At 35.6% G+C, this 16,334-nt stretch overlaps 1 long non-coding RNA gene across 1 annotated transcript; it reads right to left on the bottom strand.

Annotated features, from left to right (window-relative positions):
- Nucleotides 1–3,104: 3,104 nt before the first annotated feature.
- On the bottom strand, nucleotides 3,105–5,873 carry LOC147607432 (uncharacterized). The gene is made up of 3 exons (XR_015264754.1): nucleotides 5,667–5,873; nucleotides 5,410–5,478; nucleotides 3,105–3,600 (listed from the first exon to the last, which is right to left on the bottom strand). It is a non-coding gene; the product is annotated as an uncharacterized LOC147607432 (long non-coding RNA).
- Nucleotides 5,874–16,334: the final 10,461 nt, after the last annotated feature.

Below are 16,334 nucleotides of genomic sequence, written 5' to 3'. Positions count from 1 at the left end.
GCTGGAGTAGGAGCAAAGTCATCATCATTTGATTGAGAATCCACAACTGGAGCTGTAATAGAAGCAGGGGGAGGAGAAGGAGAAGGCAGAGGAAGAAGAAGCTCGCCACCCCCCTCTGAAGATGTAGGAGTCTTGTCAAACACCACATCACGGCTCACAACAACTTTGCCAGCCTGCTGATCATATAGACGATATTATGCCTTGGACACAGAACTGTATCCGAGAAAATTCGTGCGCTAAGACTTCGAGTCCATCTTGGAGCGATGCTAACAAGAGAGGGGTTCTCACCATGGAAAGCCTCATATGTAGTTTTATCTGGAAGAGCAGTAGTAAGAGACATGTTCTGAATGAAGACAACAGTAGAAGCCGCCTCAGCCCAGAAACGTCGAGGTAATGAAGAATGCTCAAGCATATCACAAGCCATCTCCATGATGGCCCTATTCTTCCTCTCTGCAACTCCGTTTTGTGAAGGAGTATATGTTGTAGTACGCTATCTCCGAATGCCATGATCCTTGCAATATTGATGAAACTCCTGGGATGTAAACTCACCCCTTGTGTTGGTCCTGAGAGCCTTGACCGAAGAACTGGTCTCTTTTTCCACCTCAGCCCTCCAATCACAAAAGTGTTGAAAGGCCTCATCCTTGGAGTTCAAAAAGAAGACCCAAGTATATCTGGAGAAGTCATCCACCGCATGTACAAAGCCTTACTCAAAGATGCGGTACTCATAGGACGACATAAGTCTGCATGAAAACAAGAGCAAGTGATGTCAAAGATCTATGTGTCGCCTCCTTTGAAATTCAATTAAATTATTGAATTTCATGAGCAGGTTTTGGAGCCTTCGAGCATGGGTGAAGATAAACCTTCGAGCATGGGTGAAGATAAACCTTATACAAGCTACAGTTCTTGCTTTTTTTTGGTTGTTCGTGGCGGGTGCTAGCGGAAGCTGGAAGTAGGGAGGCCTACCGGAGTAGGTCGAGGACACGTCGATGTCAGATGGTAGTAGGGAATAAACCTCTCTCTCTCTCTCTCTCCCTCTCTCTCTCTCTCTTGCGCGAGTTCTCTCTGCCGTGCAAGTTCTCTCTTTGCACTCGAGTTCTTTCTCTCTCTCCTAGTCTGCAACGCAAGTTCTGTCTGCTTCAGGGCCTACATCTGACACTAAGGTTTGAGCATTAATTTATACGCGCAAGCTACATCTGAACCTTAGTGTATACTAAGGTTCGAGCATTAATAAGTTAATGCAGGCCCCGCTTGAATATGTCATTATATCCCATTAATACCATTAAAAAAAACGTTGCTCATCAACAAGGAGAACCCATTAATTACTTAAAATAAACATTATAGAAATCTTAGAATTATTGAAAATCTAGCCCTATATACCCATTGATAACAATTTTTTATAACCTAATTATAAACATTGAAGACAATATCCTATATAACCATTAACACTATTCATAGATTTTATATAACCATTAAGACTATTCCTAAAACAAGATATTAATTAAAAAAATATCTTATATCACCATTTAAGACTATTCATAAATTTTCATGATGTAGGGGGCTGGGTGAGTGCACCTCTGATAACATTCTTGGCCTCCACAAAGATGGCAAGAGCAACAACAGCAGTTGCGTGGGCTAGCTGGGTGAGTACACAAACAGCTGCATTGGCTGGCCGCTGCACTTGTGATTACATTCATGGCCTCCACAAAGATGGCACAGCAAGCAAATTAAACATGCTTACTTGCCTTGATAATCGAAGTTGAGAGAGAGAGAGTCTGTGTGTTTTTTGATCGCTTACTGCTACGTTGATCGCCAGTAATTATAAAGACGATAACCTGCTACGTTGATCACCCATTTATAAAGACGATAACCTACTACATTGATCGCCCATTTCTAGAGATTCTCTCTCTATAGAGAGAGACTCTGAGTGTGTTTTTCATTGCTTACTGTGCTACGTTGATCGCCCATTTATAGAGACTCTCTCTCTCTCTATAGAGAGAGAGAGAGACTCTGAGTGTGTTTTTGATCGCTTACTGCTACGTTGATCGCCCATTTATAGAGACGATAACGTGCTATGTTGATCTCCTATTTATAGAGATTCTCTCTCTACGGAGAGAGGGACTCCGAGTGTGTTTTTGATCGCTTACTATGTTGATCGCCCATTTATCGAGAGGATAACCTGCTACGTTGATCGCCCATTTAAAGAGATTTTCTCTCTCTACAAAGAGAGAGACTCTGAGTGTGTTTTTGATCACTTACTACTATGTTGATCGCCCATTTATAGAGACGATAACCTGCTACATTGATCGCCCATTTATAGAGACTTTCTCTCTCTACAAAGAGAGAGACTCTGAGTGTGTTTTTGATCGCTTATTGCTACATTGATCACCCATTTATAGAGACTCTCTCTCTATAGACGTAGAGAGAGAGAGAGAGAGAGAGAGAGTCTGTGTGTTTTTTGATCGCTTACTGCTACGTTGATCGCCCAGTAATTATAAAGACGATAACCTGCTACGTTGATCGCCCATTTATAGAGACTTTCTCTCTGAGAGAGAGAGACTCTCTCTGTAGAGACACACTCTCTCTCTCTCTCTCTCTCGCATTATCCTCGATGACCTTACCTTCTTTTGTTTGGACCTTTGATCAATGTTCACAGAAAAACACAGAAAACATTTTTCTCTAACACGCCCTTAAACTTGCACTTTCATAGATAACTTAAAATATACAAATTTTTCAAATTTGACAAAAATAAAGTTTACAAGAATGCAAGCCCAAAGTATATAGTTTATAGTTTTTCTGTGAATAATTGAATGCTTAATGCCATTTTAATTAATGAATGCTCACATCATTGGGCATTACTTTATGTGACCTAAACGAAGATTTTATATTTATATATATGTATGTATGTATGTATGTATGTATGTATGTGTGTGTGTATATGTGAAAACCTAGACATCCTTGCCATACATGTTGAATGCATGGGCACTAGTAACACATATCTAGAGTCATGAAAATACCATAGAGATAAATAAGACACCAAAGAAAGAGGTAAAAATTAATGAATTGAGGACCAAAACGGAAAGTAGTTCTCAAATCTCTGTGTTTATCTCTCATCTTCTTCAAAATTACTACTCATGCCACACAGTGTTTTAATTAGCCACAAGGAGAAAGGTGGTAGTGTAAATGCCACATGGACGAACATGAAGACCAAGATATCTTATGAGGGAGGAGGGGACCTTGGGATTCATCTCCTTAGTAGCCCATTAATACACTATATTAATCAAAGCAATAATTCTACCATAACCAATTCACAAACCTATGATTCAGAGGCTTGTGTATCGGTTAGGCTAGAATTATCACTTGATTAACATAGTGTCCTAGTGGGTAGTTATGGATAAACCCCTGTGCAAGGTCCCCATGCTCGTTGTGCTAGTGGGGAGGCTTCATCTGCTGTAAGTGCTTTTTTCGAGTAGTGTGGCACCAAGTGTGCCTAGTACAAGAGTTTGCATGTGGCAAGATGGTGTGTGTTCGAATCTCATGTGACCCCCACAAAGCTGCAAGCCGAGTTTTTGCACCATGCAGAGGATTCATTTGCCGCCAGTTCTATAAGCAAACAATCAAAACAAACAATCAGTATAATTGAATAGTTTTATTAAATAGTAAACACCATTAAAACACTCTGTCAGTCATGGAGAGTGTTTGGAAAATGGGTATCTCATCTTATCATCCAACACACACACACACACACATCTTATTATCCAGCACACACACACACACACACACACACACAAGCCTCTTATCTCATCTTATCATCCACCCACACACACACAGACACACACAAATCTTATCATCTCTCTCTCTCTCTCTCTCTCTCTCACACACACACACACACACATCTTATCATCCAACACACACACACACACACACACACACACACATCTTACCATCCAAAACATAGACACACACACACACACACACATCTTACCATCCAAAACACACACACACACACTTATCTTATCTTCCACCCCACACACACCCACACACACAAAAAAAAAGCATGTTCATTCCTTTCATTAAATTCCAAATAATTCAATAAACAACTTAAATTCTAGACCATATGAGCAATTTTTATAATCATTGGGATCATTTTGGTAGTAAAACTAGCTATCCATTTGGCTACATGGAATATTATTTCTCCTTATTCTTCATATTGCCACACATTTGTCTCAAGCAAATTTATTGACATACCAACTTTTTAAAAAAATTGTGAGAGCTAGGCATGCACTAATATAATGTATGTATATTAGTGCATGTATGCCACATGATTGAATACATGTATCATGCTATCAATGATCCCCCTTTACCTTATCCAAAGTTGAGCACCAAAGGGAAATGAAAAAATCATTCACCTGTATGCGGAAGTAGTGGATCTTTTTTTCTAAGTAGTGGATTAATTTATTCACAACATCCATCTGCTCTACAATGAGCATGAATCAAATCCGTGGTGTTGCACTTACAAGGACACTAATTGTTTACCAACATTTCAGCTACACTATAAGCAAGGATGATTTTTGGTGGGCTCGGTCACCCTTCGAAAAGACGAGTTCAGTAGAAATAGTGCATGTTTTTCCACCTTTTATCTTTGGTTTTTTAACAGTCACGTGGAAGTATTTATAATGGCCAAAATCCCCCCCCCCCCCAAAAAAAAATGGACATGATGTCTATCAAAAAGCAACCCTAAATGTGAGGGGCATGAGGAGACTTTTCAGGTAATATTATTTCAATGAATTTTGGGATTTTGGAAAGTAATCATTCTCCAAAGATAGGCTGATGTAAAAGTGCCTAGAACTTTCATTTCTCTCACCTTCTATAACTTAGCCCTATACCACATTCATGCAAAAATATGCTCCCTAGCAGATCTACATTATCCAAAAAAACAAGAAAAACTACAAATTTATATTAATAATCTACAAAAAGCAAGAAAAACCACAAAGTTATATTAATAATCTACAAAAAGCAAACCATGAAGGTTGTCATTTGTTTTTGCTTAATCTCTATAGTTTCTAACAATGATGATACATTAGAAAGCGTTAATGTTGATGCACTTTTTTGATGTGAGGTATTGGCAAAGGCCCACCTTGTTAATCTCTCTATTGGCAAGTGTATTAGTGATAATTGGAAAGACCTCCTGCATTGATTGGTTTTCTAAAACCAGTTCTTGCTCTAATTAAAAACTCCCATCCTTCAATAATTCAATGGATTATTGTTATCACTAAACCCCATTCTAATGTCCCATTTGTGCCAACAATTAATTCATTGTTGTGAAGCTGGGAGATACATAATTAATTGTTTTATATCATTATTATTAGTTTCCAGCCTTTATATTGCAGTGCTCCAAAGCATATTAATCACCACAAATATGGTGTGATGGTCACTAAACTCGGTTCGGTGATGATCATTGGTAATCGATTAAAGCTCACCCTGCATAATAAAGCAACAAAAGCGTTCCATTAAAATAATCATATTTCACTAATCAAGCTTTGTGTAAGCACTACGAAGATGACCTATTCACTAATCATATTTCTGTGCAAGCTAGTGTTACCACTAAAATTACACATAATTCACTAAATTACACATAATTGACTAATCATAGCTGTGTTAAGACTTACAATCAATGCTTAGGGCATAATTTGAATGCGTTAATAGAGCGTAAATGATACCCACAGAAGGCTAGCCGGAGTAGTTACCGCCAGTTCATGCAAAGCGATTATAGGTCAAAAGCAACATAAAAGATTAAGAGAGTCTTATAAGTATAAGCTAAGCATGTGAAAAAGGATTAAGAGAAACAACTACGTTCATGGTCTGTTCTTTGCAAGCTTATATAAAAGATTAAGAGAGTCTTATAAGTATAAGCTAAGCATGTGAAAAAGGATTAAGAGAAACAACTACGTTCATGGTCTGTTCTTTGCAAGCTCTTATATAATTATATAAAAGATTAAGAGAGTCTTATAAGTATAAGCTAAGCATGTGAAAAAGGATTAAGAGAAACAACTACGTTCATATGTATATGTGTGTGTGTGTATATATATATATATATATATGTATATATATGTATATATATACATATAGTTGTTTCAAACAACTATATGTATATATGTATATATATATATATATACATGTAATAGTATAAAAGATTAAGAGAGTCTTAGTATAAGCTAAGCTAAGCTAGGATTAAGAGAAACAACTACGTTCATGGTCTGTTCTTTGCAAGCTCTTATATATATATTAATTATATATATTTATATATGTATGTATGTATGTATGTATATATATATATGTATATGTGTGTGTGTATATATATATATATACATGTAATAGTTATATATATATATATATGTATATATATATATATATAGCATATATATATATATACATGTAATAGTATATATATATATATATATATACACACACTATATAAAGTACATCATTTATATAGTGCGTAGATATATTATTACACATTATATATATACATTATATATATACACACACTATATAAAGTGTAGCATTCAACCTTTATATAGTGAGTATATAAATAAACTATATACATTATATATATATAGATACTATATATATACCACAACTAGCACACAAACTATGTATATATCTTTATTTATTTATTTATTTATATTTATATTTATATATATGTGCTATATACTACACACACACACACACACACACACATATATATGTAATATATACTACACACACACACACACATATATATATATGTAATATATACTACACACACACACACACACACACACACACACATTGCATAAATTGTGGTATAGGCAAAGCAACTAAAGGTGAGAGATCACTTCTTTCTATGGGTGGCAAATGATTCATGTCCAAATTCCCAAAGATGCCTTAAAGGTCTCCTCATAATAGAAAATGATTTTATTTGTACAAAGGTGGCTCATTGACACTTGATTGGATGCATGTAGCATACATATAGTACCGCATGCATACATATATGTATGCATGTAGCATACATATAGTACCGCATGCAAAAGAAAGAAACAATTTCCCATAATTTTAATTATATTTGGCATGTCAAATGCTTACAAGTGTGTCCTTAAAAGATGTCCGTGTAGCACAATAAAGACTAAATAAAAAAAAATATTTTGTCTATTATAGTTAGATGGATATGTGTTTTCTTTTCAAAAAGTACAAATATGTCCCCCCTTCTTATCGGTGTAATTCATTTAAACAAAATTGATTCACATGTTTTTCTGAATCTTTGGCATGCCTTATGTAAGGAAGTACTCAAAGCTCAAGCTTATGTAAGGTAATGCTTATGCTCCAAGCTTTTACGTACCTATGTGAATCTTTGCCAAATCTTTTCATTTATTTTTAAATAGGGCTTACGTAAAGGAATTCTCCAAGCTTTTTAAGTATACGTGTGAACCTTTGCCAAATCTTTTCACTTTTTTATTTTCTATATTTTTGCTTGTGCTAGATGAATGTATGGCCTCACCCAAGCTTGATTTTTACAAGCCCCCTTGCCCTTCAAAATTAACAGGTTTGGTGAAATATAACAAGTTTTTTTATATTTTAGTGTAGTTTTTAATGGGCATTTTAATATTTTGGTGGTATTTTACATACAAAATGCTAAAACAATGCACGTGACACTAGTCAAAAAGCAACTATGGCCCCACCATGTTAAAAACCTCTTCTTTTAGCATGTACTCTCTATAAATGCTTGGTCACCATTTTAGGACATTTCAAGAAAAGTGTAAGGTAAAGGGGAAGACAACTCACTTATATGGTACCATGCTTGATAATACTTATGTTGAGAAATCTCACTGAACCAAATTTTTAGCAATGTTAGACATGTGTAAAAGATTGCTAACAATATTATTTTTTAGCAATGGTAGACATGTGTAAAGGATTGCTAGAGAATATTTGCATCAAATAGGGTTACTCAGTTTAACATTATACACAAAATCAAACTTGCATCATCTAATATATATATATATATATATATATATATATATATATATATATATATATCAAATACTCTTATACACAAATACATAGTGAGCATGAGGGACCTCCTTCATGCTTGGTAGATAAATATACATTGATGTGCACATTTTTAACTATATATGAAAGACTTAGCTTAATGCCAATAAGACAATGTAGGGGGTTATCCTTTCTTGTGCAAAGCACAATGGGGTCCTTTCTTAGTAGCACTCCTCTTCAACCTATTTTAGACCAATGGGTGCCATTATTTTTAAAAACATCTACCTTCATGTATAGGAACATACATAAAACCTCCTCAAATCACAAAGAAGAAATTCGATAGGTTTCTTTTATGTTGCCCCATTAAAGTGCACAATCTCCATTAGGATTATTTCTGTTTCCTTCCAAGGTGAGGAAAATTTTAATCTAGATGAACTAGCTCTATACTTATGCCCATTTACAAATTTCCCAGTGGCATGCTTGTCATATCAAAGTAAAAGGAAACTAGAAACCGACTTTACAAGATGTACATTTACCTTCACTAATTGAGTGAGGCCTTCACTTATCTAATTAACCCTAATGAAAATGTGCAAATTATTGCAAGGAATATATATACATGATATCGGTTCACCTCTAACAAACTTCTCCTTTGAAGGAATTGGGTAGCCAATGTTGGTAACATAATAAACTATTGTATGTTTTTACAACCACGTAAGCAAAGTCACATAGGCCTAATGAAAATGTGCAAAGTATTGTAAGGGTTATATATACTTGATATTGGTTCACCCCAATAAATTTTCTCCTTTTTAAAGGAAATTGGTAGTCAATGTTGGTAACATAATAAACTATTGTATGTTTTACAACCACATAAGCAAAGTCACATAGGCATTGATTCTATTGCAATCATGGGACATGTGGCATATAAAGACCTCTCATCCCATGAGATAATTTAACGGTTGAAATGAACTTCGTCTCCTTTCCTAGCCCCCAATATGCATGTGGGACCCTTGCTAGAAAATCCCCAGTTTCCTTCATGCAAATATCTTTTGTGTATCTTATAAAAAAACCATCTCTTATGCACTCATGTGATATTGTACATTTCTTTTAGTGATGCCCCTAGTCAAATACTTTCATCATCCACCACCACTCAGCCCCCTACTAAAAAACTCCCTCCTCCATCCCTTCATCCCTTCCATCTACCATTTTTTCCTTTCTTGACATCATTTTTATGATATCTTTTGACCTATGGACATCTATTTTTTCCTTCCTCATCTATTTCAAACCTCCCTTATCCATTTTTTATCCCTAGCTCTAAATCTTTTTACTCCTAACTCGGTGCCTTTCTTCCACCCATTTCGTGCCTCTAGATCACTTCTTCTGAGTCCACCTATAACCATCTTCTACTTTAGCCATCTATTTTTTCCTTCCTCATATATTTCAAACCTCCCTTGTCCATTTTTTATCCCTAGCTCTAAATATGCCAATAACAAGGTTAAATATGCCAACAACAAGGTTAAACATTCTTGCTAATTGTGGTATATATATAATATATTATACAATACATCTACACACCTTAAAAAGTATAGCATTCAGCCTTTACAAAGTGTGTGTATATATATGCTATATACATGTATATATATATAGTGTGTGTGTGTGTGTGTATATACACACACTATATATATAAAGTATAGCATTCAACCTTTATATAATGTGTGTATATATATACTATATAAATGTATCTATAGAATATATATATATACATACTATGTATATATATACATCACAACTCTAGCACACGTAGTACTATGTATATGTATATATCACAACTAGCATACATACTCTGTGTGTGTGTGTGTGTATGTGTGTATAGTTGGGGTATAACACTATACCCTAATTTATGTAAAGTTGCCTTGTAGGCTATCTGTGTGTGTGTGTGTGTGTGTGTGTGTGTGTGTGTAGCCTAAATGTAACTGGCAAGCATACTATATATATATATATATATGTAGTAGCCTACAAGTCAATTTTACATAAATCGTGGTATAGGCAAAGCAACTAAAGGTGAGAGATCACCTCTTTCTATGGCTAGTAAATAATTCATGACCAAAGTCCCAAAGATGTCTTAAATGTCTCTTTATAATTGAAAATTATTTTATTTGATACAAAGGTGGATCATTGACACCTGATTGGATGCATGTACCATACATATAGTACTACATGCAAAAGAAAGAAATAATTTTCTACAATTGTCAAATGCTTATGTTTGTCCTTTAAAGATGTAATTGTGGCACAATAAAGACTAAACCCAAAAAAATAGTACAAATATGTTCCCCCTGTTAAGATAGCGAGCTCAACTAGTGCTACGGTGGTGGACATTGATGACCCGCCTGGGTGATAGCTTCCACACTTATGTCACTGGCATGGTTGGTGAGATTATGGTTGATATGCCACCAATAGATGACAAGCTATGTGATAGCCACATTGGAGTACTAGAGTTACAGCATAGTTTTAGTGCCAGCTCATATAGTTGGGTTCACACTATGGATCATTGTATGTTATTGTAGGAGAGTACTTTCCCTTCATGTATGTACTCTTATCTTTTAGATACATGGCTAAAGAGAAGAGAAGAAGATAGAAGAAAATTCAGCCCATCTATCTCTCTCTCTTGTGTCTTCCACTCTCTTGTGTGTGTGTTTGCTTGCAAGAAACTCAAGCTCTCCCTCTCCCTCTCACATTCTCTTTATGGTATCAGAGCTCCGGTTCATGTGAGTTGGAGCAATAAGAAGGAGCCAACAATTGCCTTGTCGAGTACAAAGGCAGAGTACAGGGGTGCTTGTGAGGTAGCTTGTTTCTTTATGTGTGTGTGTGTGCATGCGTGCGTGCATGTGTGTGTGTGTGTGTATGTGTGCGTGCTTTTGTAAACTCAATCTCTCCCTCTCCCCTGCATTCTCTTAATGGTATCAAAGCTCCAGTTCATGTGAGTTGGAGCAGTAAGAAGCAGCCAACAGTTGCCTTGTCAAGTACAGAGGTGCTTGTTGTGAGGTAGATTGGTTTTAGAGCTACTTGGTGATATGGGTTAGCTTGTGGATAGGGCATTTGTCATTTATTGTGACAACATGAGTAGCATATAGTTGGCCACCAGTAACCTAATATGCCATGCTAGAACGAAGCACATTGAGGTGCATTATCACTTTGTGAGGGAGAAGGTTCTAACAGGTGATGTAGATCTGGTATATGTCAACAAAGAGGATCAAGTTGTTGTCATCGTCAGGAAGTCATTGGGCACAAAGAAGCTCCATAGGTTTAGAAGCTTACTTGGAGTGCAGTGTTGTGTAGAGTTGAGCTCAAGGGGGGGTGTTGAGATATTGAGCTCAACTAGTACTACGGCAGCAGGTAGACATTGATGACCCACCTGGGTGATAGCTTCTACACTTACGCCACTTGCATGGTTGGCGAGATTATGGTTGATATGCCACTAGTGGTGGATGACAGGCTATGTGACAGCCACTTTGGAGTACTAGTGTTATGGCATAGTTATAGCACCAGCTCATATAGTTGGGTTCACACTATGGATTGACCATTGTATGTTATTGTAGGAGAGTACTTTTCCTTTATGTATGTACTCTTATCTTTTAGATACATGGTTATAGAGAAGAAAAAAAGATGAAGAAAATTCAGTCATCCATCTCTCTCTTGTGTCTTGCACTCTCTTGTGTATGTGTGTCTGCTTGCAAGAAACTCGGGATCCTAATATGGGATTGATCATGGTGATTAGTAACGTAGGATAAAGCATAAACTGTGGTGGATTAAACCACACCAAGAACTTCATGGCTAGAGAGAGAGAGAGAGAGAGAGAGAGAGAGTAGCACACTTAACAATACTCTATTACATATGTTATTAACCATACAATGAAAGGCTTCTAATATAGATATTGTGAGACCCCCCTTCCCAGTTACTAGTAGCGGAAGTAGCTTCCTCTTGCGCGGGAGGTAGGGCTTCCTACTCGGGGCCTCACCCTCGAATGTCCGGACATGAGACTTTTCTAACGGGGTCAAGAGGCTAAACTATCCTTCACCTGATTAAACCAGATAGAAGGAAAACTATTACATACTTAACTTGGAGAAATCAACGCTTTTTTCCTAACCGAAATCAGCCACATCCATTGATCTAATCATTTGAGAAAGTCTTCAGGGTTTTTTTTTTAAAACTACTCGAGTCTAAGCATATTCCTATTATTTCGATTTCATTATTAAGCTCCACTGACCCCATCCGGCCCATGGGTTAGCCACCACCCAACCACTAGAATCGATAGAACCAGACAATTACTCACCCACCCATAATTGAATGCCTTTCTTAACTTTTTCTTTCGAATACAAATACGCACACACTCCTCTTTAAAACTTTAACTTATAAAACAATCCATTGACAAACAATTATTGGTTACAGATGTCATAACTCAAAATTTCCATCCAGTCCCTTGTTTCTAAAAAAAAAAACAATATCACTTTGGACTCTCCGTTGAGACCAGCTGGTCAGCAACACGAGAGCCAGTAATAACAGATTACAATAATCATTTGTCCATCATACAATCTTCCACGACATAAGCATGGGTGGACTCTCCGTTGAGACCAGCTAGTCACCAACATGAGATCCAGTAACAGATTACAATAATAATTTGTCCATCATACAATCTTCCACGACATATGCATGGGTGTCCTAGGCACCGCGAGCCCATGCATCGCCTGGTCAGAACCCTCCAGGATTCTCCTTAGTTAGGTGTCCTGGCACTTCACTCAGGGACCGCTTCGTCGGCCCTCGTTCATCATACTGGAAGCGCACCATTATAAACGTACCGAGACTGGTCAACAAGACCTAGGTAGGCTTTGCCACATGAGCTGCTTTTTGAACACTCCCCGCTAGTTGTTGCAACCAAACTTCCCTTAGAAAAAACAATATACCAAATGCTCCCTCCAACATTCTGGTGTAAGATAGCCCTTTAAGAAAACAGGGTTTCTATGCAAGTTTTCAATTTGATTTTCTTTTGAATACAAGGAGTATTTCTTGAATCAGTATCCCCAAAACTTCTTGATCGTAATTTTGAATTTCATAACAGAATTCCTAGAATTCTGTAACCTTGATCCACAGATCAATCCAAAGGGTCTCAAACTTAGTTTTATATTTGGCGGGAGATTTGAGTGTATTTTTCTGAACTAGTCACGTCTTTTTTCCTCGAAATCTGACGAAAGAGTTTGGTCTTGGTCTCATAGTCTGATTCAAAGTTCGAGTCTGATAAGATTTTTCCTGAACTATCTTTCTCAAAAAGGTTTGATAATTCATTTACTAATTTAATGAATTTCTTTCTTTGAATATTCACTTAACTGATTTCTAAATTAGTTACGAATTCCAATGTGGAATAAATTAATCATTTATATGAATATTTCGATCTTGATAGATTTCCTGAATTTTCTTTTTACAATTCGTGTGAGTATAAAACGATAGAAATTTCTCTCTTAGAGTATTTACTTATTCATTTATCAATTACTCATAGAAATTAAACATAGAATTAAAGAGAATTCTAATTTTGATATAAAATTTCTTTATTCACCTATTTATGCATAAAAATCAACTTCAATGGGAATAACACTTTTATATAAAAGAAAATCCTTTTATGCATCTATTTATGCATAAAATCAAATTTAATAGGAATAACACTTTTAAAATAAAAAATTCCTTTATGCATCTTTCTATGCATAAAAATCAATTTTAATGAAAATAACACTTTTATAATAAAAAAATTCCATTATGCATCTTTCTATGCATAGAAATTAAACTCAATGAAAATACACTTTTATAATTAAAAAAAATTCCATTATGCATCTTTCTATGCATAGAAATTAAATCTAATAAAAATAACACTTTTATAATTAAAAAAATTCCATTATGCATCTTTCTATGCATAGAAATTAAATTCAATGAAAATAACACTTTTAAAATTAAAAAAATTCCATTATGCATCTTTCTATGCATAGAAATTAAATTCAATGAAAATAACACTTTTATAATAAAAAAATTTCCATTATGCATCTTTCTATATGCATAGAAATTAAATTCAATTAAAATAACACTTTTATAATAAAAAAATTCCATTATGCATCTTTCTATGCATAGAAATTAAATTTAATGAAAATAACACTTTTATAATAAAACAATTTTCATTATGCATCTTTCTATGCATAGAAATCAATTTTAATAAATTAATATCAATGATATCCATGGGTGAATATGTACATGGAGTAAATTTGAATATTTCTTTTAGAATTGAAAAACGGTGGGAATTACTCTTTTGGAACATAAAAACAAACTTTCTTTTCCACAAAAATTTGGAAATTTTTTCCATAACCTCCTTTGTATGGCTGACGATTTCTCATTTTTATCATTCTAATTTCAACTTAAATTATCCCAATCTAGATGTATAGGACTCTAATCTACTCAATTTTCAGAAATAAAGAGAGTAAACAATAAGAGAAGTTTAATTAATCATTTAACTAATCTTTCTAGGACTAAGAAAGGCTGAATTGTAAAGAAGAGAAGGGTGTGGCCTCGTAGCATTAGAATTTACTTCAATCAACTATAAAATAAGAAAATCAAGAAAACCGTAGATTTAAAAATTAAAGAAGTGAGAAAAATAAGCTTACATGGAGTTGTAAGCTTTCCTTTGGCTTGAGGGATCAAGGGTTCTACTCTTGTTTGGAGCAAGAGTGGCCACCAATTACTTTGGAGAGGATTAGGCCAAAAACAATTGAACTATCAAGAAATTCAATGTAAATGGTTCAAGGCTCAAGGTATTAGGAGTAGAGTAACAGTGCATAAACACCATTAAGCTTTCACAAAGGGGGAGGCTTCTATTTATAGGAAAAAGTGAGCCTCAAACCAAGCAAAATGAATATAGAATTTTCCAGATCAGTTTGGTCAATTTTTGACCATTTTTGGGTCAATTCAGCTTACTTTTTAGAACTAGACTTGAAATAGGAGAGAGGAGAGATGAAATATCTCATTTAATTGATTTAAAAGTGGGGGTAATGATGAGAAAAAAGCACCTCCTTCATGAGGGGAGATCCCCACTCTGAGGTGTCAAAATTCAATTTTTTAAATGTTTTCTTTGGTCCTTAGTCCACTCTTCATCTTATGTGAGCATTTACTCATTTTTGGGGGGGTTTTCTTTTATTCTTCATTTTTGGGGGGGTTTTCTTTTATTCTTCAATTTATCTCCTCCCTACATTTGGATTAATCTTATTAGTCCATCAGAACCTTAATCCAAAAATTTCAGAAAATTTGGACCCTTAGGCTTAGGTCTTTTGTGCAGATTATAATTTATTTCTAATGCACCTTAGGAATTTCTTTTTAAACTTCTGTTTCGGGGAAATTTATTTTAATAATAAAGGATATTTTTCCATTCAAAGATATCTAAAAACTAAATTACCTTCTCAATAGAACATTTTCTCTCTCTAGGCCAAAATAGGTAGAAACAAGATCTTTTATTATTGTGAAAAGGGGATTGATTACAGGGGAAGAAACTGGACATCTTGAGGAGCTGGGGAGGAATCTTATAGATATGCTTGGCCCAATATTCTTTACACATCATCAGCGGGCGGCCATGTGATGGCAACTCCTTTTCCACATTCTTTAATGTGTCTCTCACCATTCACACAATATCTTATGTGGCATTCTTATCTTTCCACAATATCTTGCACCTCTAGGATGCTTTTACACACTCAACCAAATAACTTGTTCATTTTACATTACACATTTCAACACCCCTCCTCAATGTAAACTTATGTGTGTGAACTAATTATCTCTCTAACCAATTTGACCAACTCATCTCTCACCCCGAACAATTCGGCATTGCCAATCTCAACACTCCCCCTCAATGCAAATTGGAGTGTTCAACAAGTGTGTGTGCATGTGTCTAGCCAGACACCTCAAGTCCGTTTCGAGCACCATTTTGCTCAGGTGGAGCTACACAAGTGCTTTTTGGACACCCATGTGTCTGGGAGAAGGAACCAACCCACAAAGTGTGACACCCATGTGCGCACAACTCAACACACACCACAAATACATCCGTTTTGAGCTCCCTAGGCTCGAGCAAGGTACCCTCATAATTTGGTTGAGAAAAATACAATAGTTTTTATGTATAGTGCAAGGGAAAGGCACCCATCTCAAGAAATAGTGGTCACAAAAAAAATACATCATTCATGGCCTTTAGCATAAGTCGATATGTGCCTATGATTTTCGGGTGCTATAGAGAGATGATTGCA

The sequence above is a fragment of the Cibotium barometz genome, chromosome 55, assembly GCF_041138505.1.
Source record: "Cibotium barometz isolate CiBa-2024 chromosome 55, ASM4113850v1, whole genome shotgun sequence".
Taxonomy (NCBI): domain Eukaryota; kingdom Viridiplantae; phylum Streptophyta; class Polypodiopsida; order Cyatheales; family Cibotiaceae; genus Cibotium; species Cibotium barometz.
Note: the sequence above shows the minus strand (reverse complement) of the source record. Positions and strands in the feature narration are given on the sequence as shown.